Here is a 26,798-nt window from a genome sequence, read left to right as displayed (position 1 = left end):
AAGTTTCGGATTATGTTCAGGTGAAAAGAAAAATTGAGTTTTAATGAAAAAACCGAAACCTGAGAAATTCTTGGCAAAATCCGCTTTTGTCATTTAAATCGTTTTTTTTTTTTTTTTTTTTTTTTTTTTTTAAATTCGTTTCAGTTTTCGTTCAATCGAAAAAAAAAAAAAATACTTGAAAAAAGATAATGAAATGCTTTGTCTATTATAATTTGTAGTTTGTGTCCGTCCGTGTTTTGTTCACCAAGAATTTTTTTTCTCCGAATGAAATAAGCCGGATTTTTTATTTATTTATTTATCGATTTATTTATCTATTTATTTATTTATATATTTATTTATTTATTATTAATATCGATATTTTATACAGAATTAAAACTGAATGCAAAAACCAGAATCTTGAAGACGTACAAATGTTCAATTCTCCTTTACGGTTGCGAATGTTGGACAATAATGAAGACTGCTGAAAGTCGTTTGGAAGCAACAGATAAGGTTTTTAAGGAGAATTCTACGAATCTCATGAACAGAAAGGAAAACAAACAAAGAAGCAATGTATACAGCTCAGTGCAGCAGAGCACTACTCAATACCACCCGTGGGTGGGTGGGTGGCTTAGAAAAAAAAAAAGGTTCATGTTAGGAAAAATCGCCAGAAAAAAAGAGCGGAGGAAAACAACAAAGTTCACTGAGAGTCTCAATAGGGTCACTGGAAACACGACTATATATCTCATTAGAAAGACCGAATGCAGAGGAGATTGGAGAGCCATGATCATCAATGTCTGCAACAACAGGCCTGATATATCATAAAAGGAGAGAAAGCCAGCATTTCCATAGTGCTGGTTTTCTCACCTCCTCTGAGAAGCATGTAGCTTTGAAATCTAATGGCCTAAAAAGACTTCTTTCCTATTTCTATGATCCTTATAATGTAATAATCCTTATAATGTAATAAAGTTACCTTGCAACTTTATTACTTATCTTTATTTTATTATATAATTTGCTCCTCATAACCAGGTAGAATTTTTTATATCCTGATAGGTTTGTTTTTTTTTCAGGTTAATTTATTACTATATAAATGGACTCTCCCATAGATTTCGACGTATTAGGTTTCGCCATAACAACTAAGTTGTTCGAAAATCCACACAGATGATTTGTTTATAGTGGTGAACACTTTGTGTAGGACCAACCACACTGTTTCATATTACTGCTAATCTTTGTCACAAAACAGAGCATACGGTAGACCGCGGGTTTTTACATCAGAGTTTACCTTCAACTAGATGCCTAGATGTATGTCTTAGCGAAGACTAGGGGGGGGTGCATCTCTTCCAGTGAATTAATGCGCCCCCACATACCAACCTAGAAATTTCTTTGAGTCGATGCGGTAAATACAGCACCTAGCCTTCCCAAATGTTTACTCATCTGGTACTGGCCAGGGTTATTGTTGCTTAACTTCGGTGATCTGGTGAGAACCGATGTGTCAACGTGATTGTGCCGTTATATATATATATATATACTTTATTATTACTTAGTAGTTTAACGGTGAATGCTCTGACAAACTGAAAGCACTTGTACCCCCTCGACGTAAATATCCCCGACAAACCCAACAAGCGGCTAAATCCTACCCCTTCGCAGTAGAGATCCCTAGATGTAAGAGAGCCTCCAGTAGTTTCTTCCCCAGAACGGCTAGACTTTGGAATTCCCTTCCAGGTCCCTGCTTCCCATACTGTACTGATATGCAGAAGTACAAGTGTAACGTGTACCGACATCTTGCTGCTCAACTCCCTACATAGTACCCCTGATGCTTGTGTCTCTGATAGTAGCCCCCTACATCAAAGTGGCAATGTGCCTTGTTTGGGGTGAAAATGTAATATATATATATATATATATATATATATATATATATATATATATAAAAGGCAAAATGTGTGTGACCATTTCGTGTATGTCTCGCAAAGGCTTCTTTCGCACGCACTCGGGGGGGGGAGGTACTATTGCTTAGAACTGTTTATATACCCCCTATATGATAATATCTACGATTTGGGAACGAGTGTAGCATATAGATTTATTTGCGACGACCTTTACAAAATTATTGCTATTTTGGCTTCTCACGTGTTGATTCGGCTTTTTCATATAAAAAGCGAAACTAATTCAAAGTTAACAGCCTTCTCGGCATCGCACCGGGAAACGTCCAGAAGCAATCAGCTTTGATCAATGTTATATATCAGACAGTTGCTATTCAATCTGGACAATTTGGAGCTGGTTTCCCCCTCCCCAACATCTGTTGGGGGAAAAACAGTCCCAAACAAACCCAAACGCTGTGTGACTTCTATTTGACCTTCTTAATTAGGTCAAATGGAAGCAGCAGAGTTAACTTTTATTGCGGCCACCTGTTTATAATAGTTAAATAAATAAATTCAAACGTGTCTCCATTGTATGTTGCGGTGGTCCAATGGTTAACGTCGCACTTTTTTTTTTTCACACTTTAATTTCCAACTTTGCCTCAAGGGTTCGGGTTTGATCCTCATACTCACCTACCAAAACATTTTTTAAAAATTATTTTACCTCCCCCACCCCCCACCCGGAGTTTTGATTTACCTCAAAACATCCGGGCATTGCCAGGAACCCCCACTAGTATATATATAAAAGCGAAAATGTATGTATGTTTGTGTGTCTGCTAAAAACTTTCGACAGACAGAACAAAAATTCACAAATTTGGTCTCATATGAAAGCCTCATCCTTTGCCCGACATATATCGAAAAATTGGCCAAAAACGTTAATTTTTTCACCCTGAAATCAGCACTTTTCTACAGGGAAGGGGAGGGGTCAGCAAAAACCGTCCTCTCATGACAAGATCAGTTCTACGCATATGTCAGACGACGTCATAACCTGATTTAGTTTAAATATTTGAAGAACTGACACAATTTCATGTACGTTGTGTTAGCTCAGTTGGTTAGAGCGTTGGGTCATTATTCGAATCGTGGAGATGTCTTTTTTTTTGTTTTGTTTTTTTCATTTTTTTTAAATTTTTTAAATTTTAATATTGAAGCAGGGTTATTTAAGCCATTTTTCATGTAACGTTCGTTTTTCTGGGGTTTTTTTTTACTTGGCTTATTCTTAGGTTTTCATTACCACACACACCCAAAAACACCCGGCCAACACCGGGTACCCACCGATTTTTTAAATTTTAATATTGAAACAGGCTTATTATTTTTCACGTGTTTTTTTTTGGTTTTTATTTTTCAGATTTTTAAAAGAAGTTTTAACGTTCGTTTTTCTGTTTTCTTTTTTGTTTTTCTGATTTTTACATTTAACATCGTTCGTTTGCCTTACGTTAGTTTTTTTTGTTTTTTTTTTCGATTTTTTTTAAGTTTTAACTTTTAAAAATATTTACTTCGCTTATTCTTATGTTTTGATTACCCCCCACCCCACCGCCGGGGTGTCCGTGCCCCCCCCCCCACCACTTTATTTTTCAGATAAATTTTAACGTTCGTTTTTCTGTTTTCTATTTTGTTTTTTTGTTTTTTTACTTCGCTTATTCTTATGTTTTGATTAACACCCCCCGCTAGTATATATATATAAAAGGCAAAATTTCATGTATGTTTCGTAAAGGCTTTTTTCGCACACAGTCCCGGGAGGGGGTACGATCGCTTAGAACTATTTATATACCACCTAGATAATAATATCTAGGATTTGGGAACGCAGGTCACCTCTAGATTTATTTACATCGACTTTTATGAGATTCGCGCTATTTCGCTCTGTCGCCTGTTTGTCCTGCTTTTTAGTATAAATAAAGTGAAACTAAATTCAATCCGTGTGTTCTCGGCATCACGCCGGGAAACCTCCAAAAGCAATCAGCTTTGATCAATATGGAGCAAAACTCCTTATATCAGACAGTTGCTATTCAATCTGGACAATGGGGAGCTGGTTTTCCTCTCCCCCAACATGTTGGGGAAAAAAACAGTCAAAGTCAAAACCGGTCAAACTACAAAGTTGAGTAAAGCTACTTCTATTTTACCTCATTAATCAGGTCAAATAGAAGCAGCAGAGTTAACTTTTATTGCACCCACGTATCAATTATGTTTTTAATACTTAAATAAATTAAAACGGGTTTCCGTTGTATGTCTCGGTGGCCCAGTCGTTAACGTCGCACGTTTTTCTTTCATACTTTAATTTCCAACTTTGCCTCAAGGGTTCGGGTTCGATCCTCATACTCACCTACCAAAACTTTTTTTTATTTTATATATATATATATATATATATATGTATATATACCAAAATTATATTCAGATTGTTTTTTTTTTTTAAAGATACGTTCTTGTGATGTATCACACTTCAGTTTGAAATAGTATTCTCTGTCTCTTTTTCTTTTTTTACTTCTCCCCTCCTCTTTGTAGTTTACCTTCTCTTGCTCTCTCCTTTCATGCTGAGCCTTTAAAACTAACCATTTTGATTTCTGTCTGTTTTTCCAAGAGTCTCGTTATCATCTTTTCTTTTTTTTGTTTTTGACGAACAAACAGAATCTTATCACGAATAAGACTGATTTGCAAACGAAAAGATAATAAAAAAATGTTTTGGTAGGTGATTATGAGGATCGAACCCGAACCCTTGAGGCAAAGTTGGAGATTAAAGAAAGGCTTTTTTCCGAGAAGCGGTTGGTCGGCTCACAACCTCTTAAAACTTTTTATATCACATATAAATCATAATATCTATGAGTTAACAACGGAGGTCACCTGTCTATTTAATTTGCTCGACTTTGAAAAGATAAATATTCAATATTTTTCACTCGCCACATGTGGATTAGGCTTTTCCGTGTAATAAAAGCGACACTAACTCCAGCGGTCTTTTTCCGGTTGCCAGAAATGTCCGAAAGCAATCAGCTTTGATCAATGTGGACATTTTCCTTATATCAGACAATTACTAATCAATTTGGACAATTCCCTTTTTATGAGGAGCTAGTTTCTTGGGAAAATAAAAATAAAAAAGCGTTCCCGCAGTAAATAAAATACTGTCCTACACCAAAGTGGCAAGCTGCCTTATTTGGGGTGAAAATGTAATAAAACAATTTAAAAAATTATAGAAGCATATTCTGAGATAAAAGTGGGTGCTTATGCACTTATGTTACTGTGCTATTTTTTAAGAGTATTTTCAAGTTAAATTCATTTTTTGCAATATCTTTGTTTTATTAAATTGTTAGGTGAAAGTACAGAATAATTACAAAGCACCATACCTATGTAAAAAATGGCTTTCTAAATAATAATGTTATTATTTCAGCACGGTAACATAAGTGCCTATGTACCAAAGATTAATTTACTTTCGATCAATTTCTTAGAGTTTGATATTTAATCCTGGATTATATCTTATTGTTTTGCACGAATAAAGGAAGTTGAACGATTCTGCACTCACTATTTATATGTACTCTCACTGTATTACTTGACACCAGGAAAATCATTTAAGAAGAATAGAAAGTGAACTTTGGATTTACTTTCGGCGGCTTTCATAACTCTTGCTTCCCTTATTTTATCCTTTTAGTCCTTACATTCCATGAACAATATTTTTGACAAAGAGGAAAGAATTGCTTTTTCTATCCATCTAGCTAGTAGAGCAGAAAGTGAACTTGGGGCTTACTTTCGACAGCCTCATAACTCTTGCTTCCCTTATTTTGTTCTTTAGTCCTCATATTCCATGAGTGATGTTTTATGACAAAGGAGAAAGAATTGCTGCTTTTGGGATCAGAATATATCCATCCAACTTATCGTTGACTCGTTTCTGATCTTGAAGTAATTTTGCTTTTTTGTTTTTAACCCTTATCCTCGAGTGGCCCCATACGCCTTGATAAGCAGTGACACTAGTAAAAAAAAAAAAAAAAAACTTAATAGGTTCCTGATAATCACTGTTCCATTATATTATTCTTCTTTCATGTATCCCAAATACATCATATTTTTTTTACACTCATGAAGTGTTACTGAGTGATTTTTATTTTCTTTTAAACAAATCAAATTTCTGACAGCTAGTCTTTAATTCAATATTGCTCAAGTTCTGGAAAACATACAAATCATGTCTAATCATATCAGAAGTGGAGTTAGGGTTGGGTGTCAACAATTTTTACAACAATCCAGACTTGAAGTCTGTTTTCTTTCTTAAACTGAGCCAGTAGCCTATTTCTGTAAAAAAAAATTTTCTTTTTTTTTTCTTTTTCTTTTTTTTTTCTTTTTTCTTTTTCTTTTTTTCTTTTTCTTTTTTTTTTATTTATTATTATTTACTCACTAGGAGTAGTCACACAGGTCATCATCAAAGATTTCTCTTTAAGAACAACTTGTGGTATTCTATGGAGTCTGAGTGACAACAAGTCTCCCCAAATTTCCAGTATTATCCACCTCTTTTGATAACCATTACAGATGAATTTGCTTTATCGTAACAGCTGCTTACCATTGATTTTTCGTTAGCGGTGACCATTGGTCTCCACTGGAATTTAGGTGGCAAAAACCTCCCCAAGGTCCCAATCCTCTTTGCACTCATCCAGCGCAGGTCTGGCTTATTATTATTAAATCCTCACCTCTGAAATAGTTAATGGTGAATTTTTGCATGAGTATAAACTCTAGATTCAGATACTTTTCCAATTTTTTTTTTCAGACACTTGTAAAATATACGGGTGAATTTTTATTAAAAGATCCCTTTTCTATATAAATAAAACAGATGTATGCTTGTAAATATTTAACTGATAAACTTTTAAACTACTGGTCACATAACACTGAAATTAACAATACATAGTAATCAAACGCCATAGATGGTTTATCACAAGTAAAATCTTTGTTTGGATGGATGAAATAACGCGCACAGAAATACGTCAGCAAGTTGAAATGCAAACAGCGCATAAAACAAATCAAAGTTAAGTGGTTGAATTTTAAAACTTATCTATCTGCTAGGTTAGCTCAAACGGTAGGGAGCGCAGCTGGAGTACTAAATGTTTGATTTCGATTCTAACTGATGGCACCCAAGTCATTTTCATTTCATTTTTGAAATCAGTACTGTATACTTAGCACAAAGATGATCTCAATAGAGAATTGACTTTGTAATAATAAATACGAAATCTGCATGAATTAAAATATCATATTTAAGCGTACTTTATTGCTGGGCAAGGTCGGACGTCAAGCGCTAGTTCATAGGTATGAATTAAAAAAAAAAAAAAATTTAAATAATCTTGAAAGAAAATATGGGTTTGTGTTACTATCCTCATCCTCATAGATTTGAACAAGTTGTCAAAAATAAAATATATAACAAATAAATGTTACCAAAGGCAAGATAAGTTACTCCTCTACCTAGCTGGAAAAGTTTTTAATGGTTTTACTCACTTTAAAATGCGGAATTTTTCGAAAATCATACAGTGTTTATCGATATATTGGAAAAAGAAAAATGGCTGCATGCTTGCTGTTGAATACGGTAAGTTTGTGAAAATGAGTTCAAACTAAATAATTGTACAAAATACTGTTAGAAACTCGCTCAGTATATGTAACCGTGACATAGGCGGACATATATTTAATGGGTTTCTAACAGTATTTTGTATAATTATTTAATTTGAACTCATTTTCCCAAACTTACTGTATTCAACAGCGAGCACTCCGCCATTTTTCTTTTTCAAATATATCAATAAACGCTGTATGATTTTAGAAAGATTTTACATTTTAAAGTGAGTAAAACAATTAAAAACGTTTGCAGATAGGTAGAGGAGTAACTTACTTTGCCTTTGATAACATTTATTTGTTATATATATATATTTTTTTTTTTACAACTTTTTCGAATCTATATGTATAGTAACACAACCCCGAAAATAAAAAAAATAACTATATGTTTAAGTAATAACAATATGCATAAAGTAAATCGTTTAAAATGACCCTTTTACAAATTGGCAAAACCTTTTGCAGCAATTTGATACTTCCTACCATACACAACTTCTTGTACACGTTAGCCTACCTTCTCATGGAAAATTGCACCTTTTTTCCTTTTTTTAATTTAAGAAATAAAACATTCTTTTTAAAAATTATTACATTTATTGTTTAATGTTTCTTAACATGATTTAGAAATATAATATATTGTTAGTTGCAATTAAGTTAAAAAATGAAAATAATTTGCGGCACTTCTACAGAATTGGGACGAGATCAGATAAAAAGCAATGGTTTCAACTGATTTTTTATTTGTCAATTCTAATAAGTTGCAATTTATTACTGAATTATTAAAAAACAACTTTAATTGTGTTAGCAGGTGAAAAATGTGTCATCGTGTTTTAAATCAAAACGGAAAATTATCTCCCTTTTGAACTCTTCTGTGTCTTACGTTGGTTTTCATCAAATTGTATTTTATTTTCTGTAATAAATAATTTTCTACCTTATCGATTTTCATAATTTTTGAATATAATCATCTTAAAAATACGGGGAATACGTAGCTACCATTGTTTTCATGTAAAATTCAGTATTTCGATTTCCGAAATTTCGTCCCAATAGTGTAGAAGTGGCCAAAATTCTTCTAGATCTTTAATCAATAGTGCTGTGTTAGGACGATCATTATCATAGTCAAAGACTGCTTCCTTTCTGTTGACTAAAAAAGATCGTTTTCAGATCAACATGGCTGAAAATAGTGGAGAAAAATATGAATGATGTTTTAATTGTCTTGAAATAAAAATGTTATAACTCAATCATGGTGATAAGTTTAAGTAATAACAAGATGCATAAAATAAATTACAATCGTTTAAATTGCCAACTCTATAAATCAGCAAAAACTTTTGCACAGACCTTATATATGTATGTGTGTATGTATATATTTATTATACTGGCAGGGACACCTGGCGTTGCCGGGGAATGAATGAGGATCACCAAATGTTTCACTCTCCTATATTTTATTGTCATCAAAATCGGTAAAATCGCACATTTTTCAATCCTCCCCGCAGTTATTTAGTCCACAATACATTGTAGTCTACATTGCACTGTAGAGAGCCTACTGTTGATTTTATACAATCATTTTTATATGATGGCTTGAATTAAAGTTTAAAATGCAAATATCAAGTATCATGGTTCAGTTGTGGACTAAGCAGAAACATACATTTCGAACACACCTCAATCATATCAGAGAATCTACTGTTGATTATATACGCCAGACCTTTTTGCTTGTGCGTTAATAAAACTTCTCAAATCCACTTGTGATGTTAGGCTGTATAAGGTGTTAACGTTAATCAAAATTGCTTTACTTTCATTATCGCCGTTTATCAAAGACATTCTGATACAAAACCTATCTAAAAACACTGCCAGGCACATAAAGTACATTTGTGTGAAATTAAAAAACACAAGTGAAGCATGCATGGTCCCCCGTGAGTGCGCAGTGACCAAGGCATAAAAAAATGACTAAGTTCAGCATTTCTCCCCCCCCCCTCCTGTTAGCCTCAAAAGTCCCCAAAGGACGTCAAATCCTGGTGAAAATGAACAAATGGTGCAGTTTTAAGCCTTAACATATGTAAATTTGAGTTCAGCAAAACTGCTAAATAGACATACACAGAAAATTTTGGACAAATATGATAAAATAGTCCCAAAAATGGCGTGTTTTTTATTAGCCCTAAAAGAGCCCCTGGGGCACAACCGAGAGTTATCACGAAGTATAGACAAACAAAATTATATAGAAATCAGTTAGTTACAACTTTTCAGAAAGTTTTATATAAATTCAAGGCATCAATTTATTTTTTTTTTTAATAAGCAGAAAAGTATCAATTTTAACCATTTTAACCAGAAAAGCATCCCGGGAGGGGCGGGGACAAAAGGAGTTTTCTTGGAAAAGCCGTTCTTTTTTACGCATATCATGTTTAATGTTTGTGCAAAATTTCAAAAAATTCCAAGGTGTAGTTATTAAAAAAATGTACGAACGAACGAGCAAGGGTGAATTTACAGGCCCACCTTTTGTCGGGGGACCAAAAAAAAATAATAATAAAATGACTCGGCCGTCACACACACACACACACACACACACACACACACAAATTTCTTTTTATAAAGTAGTAGAGATTTGTACTCAAAACAAAACGTTAGAGTCTAGCAGCATCTTTGTCAGTGATGAGATTCATTTCTTTATGGTTGTTTCATTATCATTTGAATACGGTATGCTGCGTTCACATTCCACAACGATAACCATTCCTTCACTTCCGGTGTGTGATTATTAGGATCGTGCCAGTGCGTATTTGAATCTCGTGCCTTGTTCATTGCGTTTTGTATTTCTGGCAGGGAAGCCAAAGCATCAATCAGTTTGTTACTCTGCCAAATCAGATATTAAAAAAGAAAAGAAAAAAAAATGAAAAAGTTATGAAATTAATGTGTTAACCTCCAACGGCAAAACTAGAGTCTGCTTATCAATTCATAGACTCCATTTGAATAAACAAATTGATTGAAATGATCCCTTTTTTTTCTTCTTTCTTTCACCCCCCCCCATCCTCCTAATTTATCATTAATATCATATCTCATAATTTTTTGGATACATGAAGAAAAGCCACAAATTTATTTTGTTTCAGGAATTGCATCAACCGGGCCAATTTTCTTTCTCTCCTGCTTTTTATTAATCTTCAGACAATTTTGTATTTGTCTGTGTAGAGGTCAAGCTGTGTCCTGTCTGTGCAGAGGTCAGACATCATTCAGTTGGGTAAAGGTCAAAGTGCGCCCATTCATTTTTGCAGAGCTTAGGCCATGTATGGCTGTGCAGAGGACAATTTGGATCTGTGCAGAGGTTGAATACCATACTTACATACTTGTAAAATCCACACAAGAACTACAACAAATCCTAAAAGCAAAACAACGTGACAACAAATTCATAACCTCCCTCAACGTAGAAAGCCTCTTCACAAACGTCCTCTAAAATAACCATAGATATAATCCTTGACAATATATAAAACATCTTTTTATCTCCTTAAAATTAACAAAAAAAAAAATACTTATGAAATTATTAGTAGTTTGTACTACCGAGGTACCCTTTTCAGCCTACAAAGGTAGTATCTACACCCAAATAGATGGAGTTTCAATGGGTTCCGTTCTCAGACAGATTTTCACTGAGTTCTACATGAGTGACTTTGAAAATCGAACATCTAATAATACTACTAAACCATCTCTATATGTAAGGTATGCCGACGATATATTCATTTTCGCTGATAACAAAGAACAAATCATAGATACTTCTAACAACACATTCAGCACCTCCAACTACAAAATCCTACTGGCCTAAATTCTTGTCTACTAAATTTTAAAAGCAAATCCTCTCACCATTACAAAATAGCCATCATCAAAAATCTTAACTGCGCCAACCTAATCTCTTCAACAAAACAACACTACTCCTCGAACTAAAGAATATCAAACAAGCCCTTATCAATTACGGATTTCTAAACTATATAGTCGACCAACAAATGAAATCAATGCTCTAGAACTTACAAAATATCATCACAAATAGTAATATCTAGTAACATCAATCCTAATACCATTAACTTATTCTACTGTAGCCAAATGAAACTGGGCTTTAAATTAGATGAAAAATATTATCCATAGATAAGTTTGCTCCACTGACAACAATAACGTTACTTATAATATACTAGCCTGGGTGCCTAGCGTTGCTTGGGTGTTTGGTAGTGTTTGTTAAGCAAAAAAGGAGGAAGAGAATGTAAAAAATGTGACATCTTTGCCGTTGCGTTCATCGCTAAACCGGAAGTGGCGAAGGTTTAAATTAAGGCTAGTCAATCAAAAAGAGGGGATGGCTTTTGAAAATATCGGCGAAAAAAGCGACCCCCTCCTTGTAGAAAATTGCCCAGTTGGGAGTGAAGGAATTAATATTTTTAGCCAATTTTTCGATATTTGTTGTTCGAAGGGTCGAGCTTCAAAACGATACCAATCTCATGAAAATCGGTCGCCTCTGTCAAAAGTAATGATATATGGATGAATATATATATATATATATATATATAACTCATTCAAACACGGTAGTGTTTGAATAAATGGTTAAGTGACAGTTTTAGTCATAGAGAACTGCTTTAAAGCATCATCGCTCACTCATTTTTTGACCAAATTTCAACCAATTATTACAGTTTGTAGATCACCTTCTTCAGCTATATTGTGAAAAAAATTCCATTTTCGTTCAGTAAAACAAAAGTTATGAATTTTCTGGTGTTCAAAATTGTAAAAATATGTAAGGTGGTGAGCAACGTTTTTTATGACTGGTTTTTATAGCAATCACTGTTGCTACTAATTTGAAAAGAGAAGTAACAAGTGAAACAGAATGAAAGCATGAAAGGGAGATAATTGGGGGAATTTATTGAAAGCAGACGAGTGCCGTACATTGTTATTACACATGTGTTTATGGGGGCAAAAAAAAATAAGACTGAAATTAAACAAAGAACAAGTGAATTTATTGGAAGCCTGGAAAAATCATGGATTACAATAAAAAAAAAAAGCGAGCATGAAAAGTAATATGGTTAAGCTTAAACATAGAAAAGTAAAGGATTAGTTGTTAAAACTGGAAAAGAAAAGGACAAGATATTCTAGTAAAAATATAAATTTATAACTTTAAATATTGCAGCATTAAGATTTTTTAATTCAATTTATAACATTATATAATAAATTCTTAATCCTGCAATATTTAAAGTTATAAATTTATTATATTTTTTACTAGAATATCTTGTCCTTTTCTTTTTCAGTTTTAACAACTAGTCCTTTACTTTTCCATGTTTAAGCTTAATCATATTACTTTTCATGCTCGCATTTTTTTCTATTGTAATATATTAGTCCTCGTGCAAAAGCGCAGGACACAAAATGTTTTAAATAATAATAGAATAACAATAACAAAGTCTTTCGCTAACGAGGACTACTATTGAGCGTAACCAGTTATACACTCCTTTTGAAATTTTCATCTCTATTTTTCTCGTTATCTACTGAATATTTTAATGAAACCTATATGAAATATGTTCCTTATTAAATTGTAAGGATTTTCTATTCTGAAAGAAGTTTAAAAAAATATAATCTAAAAAAATTATTTTAAAGTTTTTGTTAAAAAAAATCAGATTTTCTCATTATTCAGACATGTATGACAAAGAGGGAGTTGCAAAAAAGAGTGTGGTGTGAGAATTACGAACTGAAACAGAATATTCAGACCTGTAATAATACAAAAAGGGGGTTGCAAAAATGAGTTGTTGTGTGAGGAGAAATACAGTCTGAAATAGAGAGACGGAGAGTTTTTATAAATACATACAAAAGCACATCCAATTTTTTAAAATCCAAATTAATAAATTAAATAAAATATAATCTTAAAAAGATAAGATACAAGTTAGAAAAGCATTTCATCCAAGGCATGAAAATTGTTAAATAAAATGCTATAGCCCTTAAAAATAAAGGTACAAGATTCAATTTGAAATTTATTTATCTTCAAAGTGTACTTTTATAAATTTTACAAAGTAAGGTATAAAAATTTAATACCTTACTTTGTAAAATGTATAAAAGTGCACTTTGAAGATAAATAAATTTCAAATTGAATCTTGTACCTTTATTTTTAAGGGCTATAGCATTTTATTTAACAATTTTCATGCCTTGGATGAAATGCTTTTCTAACTTATATATATAACTACTTCATTTACTCACATAAAATTAATATACAAGAGTATAAATTTATGCATAAACTTTAAGTATTTACTTCAAAGGTGCTCAATACGTAGGTAGAGCTAGTTAGTAATTTATAAAATATATATGGCGATTAAGCTACACTGAATATTCCGCGTTTCATCCACTCTAGGATTCTGCAGGCTTATGCGCATAAGTCTGAAGAATCCTAGAGTGGATGAAACGCGGAATATTCAGTGTAGCTTAATCGCCATATATAGTTTATAAATTATTATATATATATATATATATATATATATACGCGCACACATACAGATTCGAAATATATTTTCAAGTTTACAAATTGATTAATTTTATAAATGTAAAGCAAGTATAAATATTAATGACAACCCTAACCAAATGAAAAAGCTCAATATTTAAAATAGAGCATTGATATACGGAATTCAATATAAACTCTGTAAATTAGAAATTACACTTTATTATTGGACAAGAATATAAAAATATGAAAAAAATCCCTTATTCCACGCTGTTTCAAAGAATGGCACTTATCCTCAGTTAATCCAGACATTTTTGCATTATCAACTTTCGTACAAATGTAATTTATTTGCATAATTTATAGTTTTCAATTTATGTGCTAACCAACAAAATTTATAGCCTGCCTACGAGTATCATTTTGCTAACTACTTTTCTTCTGAGGATAGCAGCCATTCTTTGGAATTTTATAGAATGAGGAAAATTTTTAATTTTTTGTATTCCTTGTCTTCGAATTTCTAATTTACAGAGTTTAAATTGATATGCTGTGTGTGTGTGTATTTGTGTGAAAGAGTTTAAGCAAAGCTTTTATTGCATGACCCATATATATACATGTCAATCAACAACAATATTCAAGTTTACGTTTCGTTTTTGTTTTGTTTTCCTGAAAATTATGTTCATTCTTTTCTCGGTCTGAGCCTTGAAAGGTCACCTTGCTCAAAAACGTATGTTATCATAATGCGTCATGAAGACGTAGGTAGCATTTTTATCTTCGAGTGAGGGCACCTGCTACCGCCGTCCAATGCCTGTCCCGCCTCCGCCTACACCCTCTTTCAATCCCCCTCTCTCTTCGTCTCTTTCTCTCTCTTGTAGACGTTCTGCTTCTTAAGAATCAGAGATTTGTAACCAGCAGGCAAGGTGAGAGAAGTATCAGTTGAGCTGAAGACGATGACTTGATCACACTGTTCGTGCTCATCAACCAAGTTATCGAGCTCAAGTAGAACATGTATACTACACCAACAGTGACCCGTTGAGTCAGTATTATACATATTATTATTAGTGGTAGTATGATTTCGTGTGTCTACATAAAATGTTTTAAGGAGATATATTTTATATATCGATTTCCAGTATTTACTTCAAGAGTGCTCAATACATGTGTAGAGCTAGATAGTAAGTTATGAAAAATATATGTATGGCAATTAAGCTACACAGAATTTTCCACATTTCCGTAAGGATTCATCATGCAAAATGCTTGACGAGTTGTTATAACTTTTAATTCACACACACACACACACATATATATATATATATATATATATATATATATATATATATACGAAGAGATGAAAAATAGAAAAAAAAAAACAAGCCAAATTATATGTTCATTAACGTTCCGTCTTTATTTCAAGACATCCCCGGGATGAATAATTTGAAGAAAATGCAATACCAATATAATATTTGAAGATATATTTGTTGTGTCTGTGATGTGAAAAGGATGTCTTTGTTCTGTTTCAGAGCGAAAAAAAAAAAAAGTCGTTGGCATTCAAAGTGTATATAACGTTGTGAAATAGAATGAGTAGGATTTTTGACGTCATATAGCTGTTAGAAATTTGAAAAGAAACGGCTATATGACAGAAAAAAATCTCACTCATTCCGTCACTGATTTTAACTTGTTTTTTTTTTTCCATGCTTTTTTTTTATTTTGACTTCACATATTGATGTGTAAAATACTCAAAAAAAAAAAAAAAATGTCAATTAGTATAACACGTTGATGTTTTAAACTTATACTTTATACAGTTTCAAGTACTGAGCCGCCCTGTCAGCGGGGAGGGGCCCACAGATTTGCTGACTTTAACCCCATGCAGAGTAGGGATACCCCCATCCTCCCAAAATGGGCTACCTGTATGTTGTGCATGGCGATTTGTGATACTTTATGATGAGAGATGCTGGTGGTTGAGCCATTATTTAATTTCAGTACTTACTTTGGCTAGATAGGAGGTCAGAAAAGTCCAATCCAATCAATCAACTGGTCACGTGATGACCTATTATCTATAAGTTCATTCCCAACCGTATTATTCAATCTGATTTCTTCAAAAAATCCAAACCTTATTTCTCCTTTTTATTGGTTCCCCGACTAAGGAGAGATTTGGACCTAGTAATTCACTCCTGTTCGTCTGTTCACACTTTTCTCAATAACCATGCTTTGGATTTTTTTTTTTTTACAAATCTTGCACAAACATTAGTCATGGTGAAAGTAAATTTTTGCCAGAATAGATTTTCTGGGATAACTCTTGTTGCCCTCCTAAAGGCCATTGTAGGAGTAAAATTGTCTCCAAATCGTTTGTGTGTGCTTTTCTCAATAACCACTCCTTGAATTTTTTTTTTAAATTTTGCACAAATGGCGAAAGTAAATTTTTGGCCAGAGCGGATTTTCCGGGATAACTTTGGTTGCCTATTTATTATGGGGGTAAAATTAGCCCCAAATAGTTCATCTGTTCGTACTTTCTCAATAACCGTTTTTTTTAATTTTGCACAAACATTAGTCGTGGTAATAAAATGTTTCAATTGTGGAGGGGGACCTTGCATGTTCAGTTTGTTATTTTTTCTTCCTAAATACATCGGCCCTGTCGGTGGGGCATTAGAATACGGCGACTGCCCCCCTGCAGAGGGTAAAAGTCCCTCAATGGGGGTCCTGGATATGACCTTAAACTATATCCAGTGGTGAGGCCCCAGCTTGTGGGCTTTGGGGAGTGTGGAGCCACCCTTTAATTACCATTGCTCCCAGGTCCGCTCTGATCCGGAGTGATAGTACCTGTTAGAGTCCCAACTATGGGTTGAATAGAAACCGACGTGAAAACAACAAATATATTCTATTAAAACAATTTTTCTTCAAAATCTTTGGATTCGGTATTAAATAACCCGAAAAGGGTTGATATGCCGTAAAACAAAAACAACCAACCAACCAACCAATCCTAAATACATGTTAGAAGGCAGTGGCCGAAGTGCAATTGTGTTGAGAAAACAAAAAAATTATCCCTATGGCTTTAAACGTTAAACATGGATTGATTACTTTTTGTGGACGTCTATTTATTTCTGTCATATCTATCTAGCAGGAGGACTCGGAGTTACCTAGGATTAAATTGCTTCTTTTATGTCATTAAGTTTTTTTTTTTTTGTTTCCATGCTAGATTACTATTCAGTGATTTATTATTTTTTTTTGCCTAGAACTCCATGTTTCCCCTTCGTAGTAACCCTCTAGAATATTGGCATATCTTGTTCACAAGGACCTGTGGTACAGTGATTAGAGTACTTAGATAAGCGATATTCTCCTGAAGGTTGAAGGTTCCATTCTCAGTGTGGGCGATCGAAAAATACAATTCTGAATTACTAAGGACTTTTATCCAGTCATGGCTGACGGAACGAGAACATGCCCCCCCTGTGAAGTAAATAAAGGGTTCCATTCAAAATTCCATCCAAATCTCTGAGTTCGAGAGAAACATCCCCAAGTTCAAGATGATACACCTGAAGAAGGTCGGAGATTACATCAACCAAAACGTCGTGAAAATGACGAGTGAGAAGTAGTCCGAAGAATCCAGAAAAAAGTTTATTTCTGCAAAAATTGCTAGAGCTTTACCTCCTTGTTTTTTATTTTTTATTTTATTTTATTTTTTTTTTTTTGTCCTTATTTGGCTGGATTTGAAATTCTTTTTCCTTCTCTTAATCTTTCTTTCTCTTTGTCTAATTCTTTTCTTGTTTCTCCCTCTTGCTCTTCTCGTTTTTGCCTTCCTTTTCACTCTTATAACAGTTCTCTTTGAAAGCATTAATTTTACTTTGAAGGTGAAGACTTCAAACAATTCAGGAAAGGAGTAGGAAAGTTAGATGACTATTGTCTCATCACAGAATGACTTCCTGTCTCCTTCCCACTCTCCACATGCAAACTCGGTGTTTTCCTCTTAAATTTAACTTTCTTAGTTGAAAATTATTGGAGTTGTTTAGAAAAAAAAAAAAAAGTTGATTTTCTGTGCTACTCTGTCTCTCTCTCTCTCCCTCCCTCCCTCCACACACACACACACACACACACACACACACACACACACACACACACACACACACACACACACACACACACTGTCCCCTCCCCCAAGTTGGGATGTTTATCTCAATTTCAACTTTCATTACCATTGGTTACTAACATTCCGTATTATACGGGGTTATTCAAAAGTTTCCATACAAATAAATAAGAAAAGAAAATGTTTTTTTTTTGTTTTTTTTTTTTTTAGTATAAAATAATTTTATTAAATGACACTATGTGGCCACTATTGTTTTGAATACACATAATACGTTTAACCCACTCGCTATGAACTCGCAATAGTACATCTGGGAATATTTGTGCGCATGAATTTATAATGCGGTGCTTCTCTTATATTTTCTTGATATACCATAGCTTTCAAATGACCCCAAAGATAGAACTCAAGTGGGGTTAAATCAGGGGATCTAGGAGGCCACTCAACTGGTTCACGTGTACCAATCCATGCATTTGATTCAAGTATTGTCTCACTTGAATACCATAATGCGGTGGGGCACCATCTTGTTGGAAATATGTTGGAAGGTTACCATTTTTGCTTAACAGTGACGAAAAAATTTCTTGTTACATGTTCAAATACTTATTGGCGTTAAGATTTCCATAAATGAAAATTGGTCCAATGATTTTGTCACCCCAAATTCTAGCCCAAACCATCACTTTACCAGCACATTGCATTATTGTTGAGCTTTTTTTTTTTTACACAGTGATCACCACTTATCCAATTAGGTTTAGCTTTACTCCAATAACGCATATTTTGGCGATTAACCTCACTATTGACATAAATGTTAGCTTCATTGGTAAACATGTTTTTTTTTTTTTTTTTTTAAGTTTTCGTCATCACTCAATTTGCCTACTGCCCATTCACAAAATTCCAGTCGTTTATCTGGATCATCTTCACTTATGTGGTGCAGCATTTGTAATTTGTAAGGATACCATTTACTTGTTTTTAAAATGCAAGTGATACTTGGTTGACTAATCTCAATTTTAACAGACAGCCTTTGTGTACTTTTTTGGGGCTTTGTGTTAATTTTTTTTTTTTTTTTTTTTACAAAGGCATCACCACATTATCAAGGCCCAGAGGCCACTCAAGGATAAGGGTTAAAGAGTGTACAGTAGAAGTTGGTCAATATAGTAATCATTAGTAATGAAAATTTGGTAAATTTAATAACTTATATGGAACGGCTCATCAAGAACTTATTTACCTTAGACTTGAACACAACCATATTGTAGTCAGCCGGAAAGCAGGAAAACGGAAGACAATTCCACAGGCGTGCAGTTCTAAGAAAGAAGCTTTGTTCATGGAATCTATGTTTAGGTTTAGGCACAGATAAAGAGTGGGGGAAATTATTGATAGTGTTTACAGCTAGACGAGTGTTTCTTGTGAAAGTTTGGCGAGGGGGGACCATAGATTGAAGCTCAGTTGAACACTTTCCATGAAAATAACGATACATCAGAGACAAACTCGCAACATCTCTTCTGTGAGATAGAGGTTGTAAGGAGGAGAAAAGGACATCTCCTACGAGGCTACGAAGTCTATTTTGAACTCTATCAAGGCAGGACAAGTCCTTTCTAGCAGCTCCTGCCCAGATGTGGCAACAGTATTCCATCCTTGGACGTACCTGGCTCTTATATAGATAGAGAATAGCATCAGCAGTGAGATATCTACTGGATCGATAGAAAGATCCGACCATTTTTCCAGCGGCCTTGGCAACAGATTTGATATACGTGTTCCATTTAAGATCAGGAGTAATGGTCAAGCCCAGAAGCTTGTCAAAACTTGAGGCCTCCTGAAGACGAGAGCCATTCATTTCAATTGATGACAAATGTGGATTAAAATGTTGATGATGTAAAGAGAGAAGCTTGGTTTTAGATGCATTAAAAGTAACCAGCCACTCCTTTCCCCATTGTACTACATGCTCAAGATCAGAGGAGAGAGAATTGGAGAGTACTTGCTCGTTTACTGTCTTAGATGTGGTACCATAAATGGTAGTGTCGTCAGCATAAATGTCTACAAATGATGTAAGGATATGATTTGGAAGATCATTAATGTAGATCAGGAAAAGAGTTGGTCCCAGGATGGATCCCTGAGGGACACCGGCATTAATACTGAGAGCTTCTGATTTTTGCCCCTCAACTACTACTCTTATGAACCTATCAGAAAGAAATGATTTAATAATTGAGAAGACTTTTCCAGCTATACCATAGCTAGCGATCTTATGAAGTAAACCTTTATGCCATACCCTATCAAAGGCTTTAGATATGTCAAGAGCAATTGCCCTAGAAAGATTGCCACCGTCGAGAGATTTGCTAATCCTATGCGATATAACTGTAAGGACATCTGCTGTAGATCTAGCAGAACGGAAACCATATTGAGTGTCACTAAGAAGGTTATTTTTGTTGAGATGTTTGATTACTTCTGTATTTAACACAGATTCTAGCAACTTACTCATGACGCACAGGAGACTTATTGGCCTGTACTGAGAGGGGGATGAGCGATCACCTGAATTCTTAAATACAGGGCATACTGATGAGATTTTCCAGGGAGATGGGAAACTATTCTCCTTAAGACAACGTTTAAACAGTTTTGTAAGTATGGGCGCTAGTTCAGGTTGAAGTTTTTTGAGTACTATAATTGGAATACCATCAGGGCCAGTTGCTTTACTGGAATCAAGGTTTTTGATTAGCTTGGCAACATCATGTACAGATATACGTATATCACATAGCGTGTTTTCTGATACAGGAGGAAATATTGGGGGTTGGCGGTCTTGGTCGCAAAGGGTAGAATTAGCTGCAAAGTTCTTGACAAAGAGTTTGGCTTTGTCTGATGCTGACGAGATTACCTCAGGTCCATTGATAATAGTTGGGATGGAGCACACGCTTCTGTTCAGGATTCTGTTTGCTATTTGCCAAAACTGGTGGGAACCAAGCCGCTGCTCAGCTACTTTGGACTTAACAGATTGAGCATACAACTCTCTTGCGTTCCTTATTACTTTCTTACAATGGTTGCTGGCAGTCCTGAAAACGGCTTTAGTTTCCATACATCTATTACGTTTGAAGCAGTGGAAAAAGTGATTTCTGTGCGCAATGGCAGCAGCACATTCTGGAGAGAACCATGGCTGGCTGTTAGGTTTTTGCTGAAACTTTTTAGAGGGTATGAAATGGTCAATACCTACAATTAACCATTCAGTTAGGTCTAATACTATAGGGGACACATCCTTTTTAAACATGGAATGCAGAGGTAGATCAGATATAAATGTACGGAAGCTATCCCAGTCAGCCTTAGTGTATCGATATACTGTACGATGAAGTGGTACGTCTGGGGACTTATTACATTTCATTTTTATCTTAATTGATACAACAGAGTGGTCGGAAGATCCAAGAGGCGACAGAACAGAAACTGAACATAGTTCAGGGCAAGTTGTGAGAAAAAGGTCTAGTAGGCTCGCATACTGGCCGTCATTATCGGGCACACGGGTAGGTTCCTGAACAATCTGAGTGAGGTCATAGGCAATGGAGAAATCATGACAGAACCTCCCCTCATCATCGGTCTTGTTTGAGTGGGTCAACCATTCGACGTTGTGAACATTGAAGTCTCCACATACGTGAATGTTAGCTGAAGGATAAGTAGAAAGGACTTGGTCAATTTTCTCAGATATGCTTTGAAAGATAGTAACTCCGCTGTTGTGGGGGCGATAGAGAGTAAATATAAATGCAGTAGTGTGAGCTAAAGCAACCCGGAAGCACATATAGGGTAAGTTAGGATCTTCCCTGGAGATGTCCCTCCCACATGGAAAGCTATCTTTAATATAGGCACATATTCCATGCCCATGGCGATCTTGGGGGTCAGATTTAGAAGTTAAGTTAGAGTATCCTGTAATTGCAAACTCATCTAGGGAAATAGCCTGTCCAATGCCAGTTTCACTTAAAAATAAAAGGTCTGGTTTAGTCTCCTGTAATTGGGTTTCAACCTCTGGAAGGTTAGAACGTAGACCCCTGATGTTGGAGAAGGAGACATGGTAGTAGGGGTCTACGTTGGAAGTTGGAGAACCGGGTTTAATCGTGTATTTTTTCTTGAAACTTGTCATGATGAAATTTTGGAATTTGTGGACTAGGTCGACAGATTTACTTAGAGCAGGACAGAGAGGGGAATGCTTCTGAAACTCTAGCTGTTGTGTTTTCATCCGTTGCTGTACGTGGTCTACCACTTCTTTTTTGATCTTCAACAGATCCAGTTTTTTTAAACTTCACAAAAAATTTTGCTACAGTAGCGGGTGTTATGTTGGTTCCATGTTTTCTGTTAAATTCTTTAGAAGTCTTGCGGCTACTTCCAGATATGAATATGATTTCAATTCTTTAGTTTTGGGGTTTTTTTTTTTTTTTTTTTACATTTTCACCGCAAACAAGGCACATTGCCACCTTGATGTAGGGGGCTACTATCAGGGACCTAAATTGCAGGGGTACTATGTAGGGAGTTTAGCAGCAAGATGTCTGTTCACATTACACCTGAACTTCTGCATGTCAGTATAGTTGGGGAAGCAGGAAACCAGAAGAGAATTCCAAAGGCTTGCAGTTCTGGGGAAGAAGCTGTTAGAGTAAAAGGCTTTCTTTCATCTCAGGATCTCAACTGTGTAGGGGTGGGACTTCGCTGCTTGTCAGGTTTGTCGGGATATTTTCGTCGAGGGGGTACAAGGGCTTGTAGTTCGTCAGAGCATTCACCATTAAAATACTTGTAAAGCAGGTAGAGGGATGCAACATTTCGTCTATGGGACAGGAGCAAGGTTGGCGACTCTTTTGAACCCTGTACAGGAGCGAGAGACTAGTAGCAGATATACCAGCCCAAATGTGACAACAGTACTCTATACATGGGCGGATGGTGGCTTTATAGAGGTACAGGATACTTTCAGGCATAAGTAACTTTCTAGCATGGTAGAGAGAGCCCACCTTCTTTGTAGCAGTCTTAGCAATTATCTTGATGTATCTATTCCAACTCATGTTTCCTGTGAACATTAAGCCAAGGAGCTTGAATGAAGTGTTTCCAGGTAAAGTTTCTCTAGCCACAGCTATTGGTGGTTTGTAAGGTTTCATAAAATTATTAAAGGAAATGAGCTTTGTCTTAGCAGCGTTGCACGTTACTATCCATTTTTGACCCCGTTCCACTACAGACCAAAAGTCTTTCTCTAGGGTTTCAGCCATTACCTTAGATATGTGCTCATTAGTTTTCCTCATGTGCCTGCTATAGAGCGTGGTATCGTCGGCAAATATACCCATCTCAGAGACAATTTTATCAGGTAAGTCATTTATGAATATCAGAAATAATAAAGGTCCAAGAATCGATCCCTGAGGTACACCCGCATTTATATAAAAATTTTTGGGTGTACACCTGTCGAGGACAACCTGGATTCTTCTATCCTTTAAGAAAGATCTAATTATGCTAAGCATTCGTCCAGTAATATCATAGGATTTTATTTTCATGAGAAGACCATCATTCCATACCCTGTCAAAAGCCTTAGATATATCTAGGGCTACTGCCCTCCCCTCCTCTGCCTTATCCAGTGCTTGGTATAAACGTTCAGAGATTACAGTTAGAATATGTGCAGTAGAACGGGCTTGCCTAAATCCATATTAGGGGTCAGACAGAAGTTTAGCAGCTGTAAGGTGGTGGACTAAAGCTTGATTAATTAAGGACTGAAATATTTTGGCAAAAAGAGGGAGGACGCTAATTGGGCAATAATTTAATGGGTCAGTGCTTTCGCCAGAGTTTTTGAAAACTGGTACCACAAAAGCAGTTTTCCAGTAGCCAGGAAAGCAAGATTCGTTAAGGCATTTGTTAAAGAGTTTAGAGAGAACAGGAACAACCTCAGCGGAGCATTTTTTTAATAGCACAGCCGGGATGAGGTCAGGTCCACATGCTTTTGAGGTGTCTAGGTTTTTTATAATATCATGTACTTGGGAAGGCGTGATCATCAGATCATCTAGCGTGGTTTCTGTCTGCAGAGGAAAATCAGGGAGGGAATGGCTTGCTGGGTCCAAGGTAAAGTTTGAAGCAAACTATGGGCAAGCTTTCTCAGTGGCTGTGCAAACAACCTCATGATTGTTGGATAGTGAATTAAGCAATAAATAATTTATTTATTTGTATGGAGACTTTTAAATCACCCTGTAGATGTTGTGGACTAGAAGGATTCTGGAAGAAAGACTCAATTCAATATTTAGTGGAAACAGCATATATTGAACAGAAAAACAATTACAACAAATAATATCTATACATATGTATAAATTTGAGTTATTTGTCGCACTGACATTGATATTAAAAGCCCACTTTTCTATTTTAAAAGTGAATACAATTTTCTTAATCATGAATATACCACCCGCTTCAAAAAGGATAACTAATTTGCATATTGTTTTAGAAACGACTTTTTATTAATTCAGTGTTTGTTTTTTGGGTTTTTTTTTTGTTTTCTATTGGTTGATTAATTTCATTTAACTATTATTATTATTATTATTTTTATTATTATTATTATTATTATGCACAATTCTATTTGTGCATATTTTCCACATTGTGCATAATTTCATTTAGAGTAAATAAAAGTGACTTTGTCTGTGTGTGGAACAGTCTCTACCAAACTATTCGGTCAGTTTTTGGTCAACAGATTTGAAACTTTATATATAGGGGATTCGTACCTGTGGAACAAATTCGATTTAGTTTTTAGCTGGAAAAATAGCTGCTCAGAGGGCAAATTAAAAAATTGAAATTTGGCAGGTGTAGGTCAACATAATGTGTATGCCGTATGCATGCGCAGATATGCATTTATTTATTCAACTGTGTTAAATTTTTAAGTTTTGATTGCTTCGTTTTCGATTTTAGCTGAGGGCACCCAAGTTATATATTTACTTTTTTTTTTTTTTTAACTTTCGAAGTAAAATATCATATTTAAGCATATATCATGACCGGACAATATATATATATATATATATATATATATATATATATATATATATATATATACTAGCAGATGTACCCGGCGTTGCCCAATATTATATGGAAGATTAAATTCCTTTTAAAAAAAAATGGAAAGAAACTGAGACATGTGCATGCAAGTATTATGTTTTTTTCTAAACAGTTCATTTGTAAGTAAAAAAAATAAATACATAAGCTAAGATCCAAACGAAAACCTAATGACAGTGAGTTAAGTAAGATAACCATTAGGCCAGCTTGCCACGTTCTTTAAAAGTTTTTTTCAAACCTATTTATTTTTAACATAAGGAAGCTGTCATGTGAATGATTTGTGCATGCGCAGTTCTGAAACAGTTGACAAACAGATAAAAATCCGATGCCCCCCCCCAAGTATCAATTTTTCAATTTTGATCCTTTAGCAACCCTTTTTTTTTTTTTTTTTTTTTTTCAGATGTAAGCCTATTAAAAATTTTTTCACATGTTTGAATACCCTATATACCAAATTTTCAGTCTGTAGAACAAAAATTTGTTGAGTATATAGGTTGAGAAGTGTCCTCACACACACACATTCTCGCTTTTATAGATATGCTAGCAGGCTGCCCAGCGTTGCCTGGTCGTAAAAGATGCATAAATATTATATTTTAATTAATACAGGATATTTATTGATCATAAACCGAAATACCATAGGTATTAAACGTAACGTTAAATTCCTTTAAAAAAAAAAAAAAAATAGAAAGAAACATACATGTACATTGTACATGCGAGTATTATGTCTTGTCTAAACAGTTAATTTCTTGTAAGTAAAAAAATACTCAAGCTGAGATCGAAACTAGAACCTAAAGACAGTGAGTCAAGTACGATAACCATTACACCAGCTTGACATGACCTTTAAACAGTGTTTTCACAACTCGTACTTAACATGAAGAAGCTGTTATATTTCATGACCACGCATGCACAGTCATAAAACAGTTGGAAACAGATAAAATTTGGTGGCTTCTCATGTAGAAATTTTTCAGTTTTGACCCCTTAGTAGTCCTTTTTACCTTGGTTGAAAATGAAATTACAAGTTTTTCACATCTGTAGATAAAAAATTTGTTGAGTATATAGGTTGAGAAGTGTCCTCGCACACATCACATTCTCACTTTTATAGAATACTAGCCTGGGTGCACGGCGTTGCCCAGGTGTTTGGAAGTGTGTGTTGGGCAAAAAAAAAAAAAGTGGTGGCAGGCAGGCTTGAACTCGTACCGTTAATGAGGAAAAGAATGTGAAAAAAAAAAAAACGAAATGTTTTAGGTGATCCATGAAGCACAACTTCGTGTCACTATTCGCTGTGGTAAACACGTGCTTGACTGGAAGGCATCTTGCAGCAGGTTGCTGGTACACCATTATGTGGAGTACTGCTTTGTCGCTTACCCGCCAGTATATTTGGGTGGGGGTGCATCTCCCCCAGTGAATTAAACGCACCACCAGATACCAATCTGGAAATTTCTACGATTTGGCGTGATACATACAGGGCCTAGCCTCTCAGTCTGATACTGGCCAGATTATCACTGTTTAACTTCAGTGATCTGGCGAGAACCGGTGTGTAACGTGGTTGTACCGTGTGTGTATATATATGTGTACGGGCATGGCTCAGAGGCTAAGGAATGAGGGTGGAGATTTGTATGTTTTGGTTTCGATTCTAGCTGATGGCACCTAAGTCATATATTTTTTAGTTTTGATCTCACTACTATATATTAAGTTCAATATAAAAATCGATAGAGAATTTTACTTTAAGAATAAATATGCGATCTGCATGAATTAAAAAATCGTATTAAGCATATCTCACAACAAAATCAACAGTAAATTCTCTGCAGTGCAATGTAGACTACAATGTATTGAGGACTAAGTCCTTATAGGG

General features: G+C 34.9%; 1 protein-coding gene across 10 annotated transcripts in view; it reads left to right on the top strand.

Moving 5' to 3' along the window:
* Positions 1–26,798, top strand: part of LOC145246840 (adenosylhomocysteinase-like 1) — a 736,073-nt gene that overhangs the window by 533,342 nt on the left and 175,933 nt on the right. The window contains exon 1 of one of the 10 annotated variants that reach the window (XM_080108684.1): positions 25,375–26,798. This exon is cut by the window's right edge and continues 1,324 nt beyond it. The exons of the other annotated variants lie outside the window; for them this stretch is intronic. The gene's annotated coding sequence lies outside the window, so the exon portion shown is untranslated. Of the gene's footprint in view, positions 1–25,374 lie in introns of those variants that run through there. 10 annotated transcript variants of the gene reach the window in all.

This window comes from Euprymna scolopes, chromosome 24, assembly GCF_053919585.1.
Source record: "Euprymna scolopes isolate OS-2025 chromosome 24, ASM5391958v1, whole genome shotgun sequence".
In the NCBI taxonomy this organism is placed as follows: domain Eukaryota; kingdom Metazoa; phylum Mollusca; class Cephalopoda; order Sepiida; family Sepiolidae; genus Euprymna; species Euprymna scolopes.
Note: the sequence above shows the minus strand (reverse complement) of the source record. Positions and strands in the feature narration are given on the sequence as shown.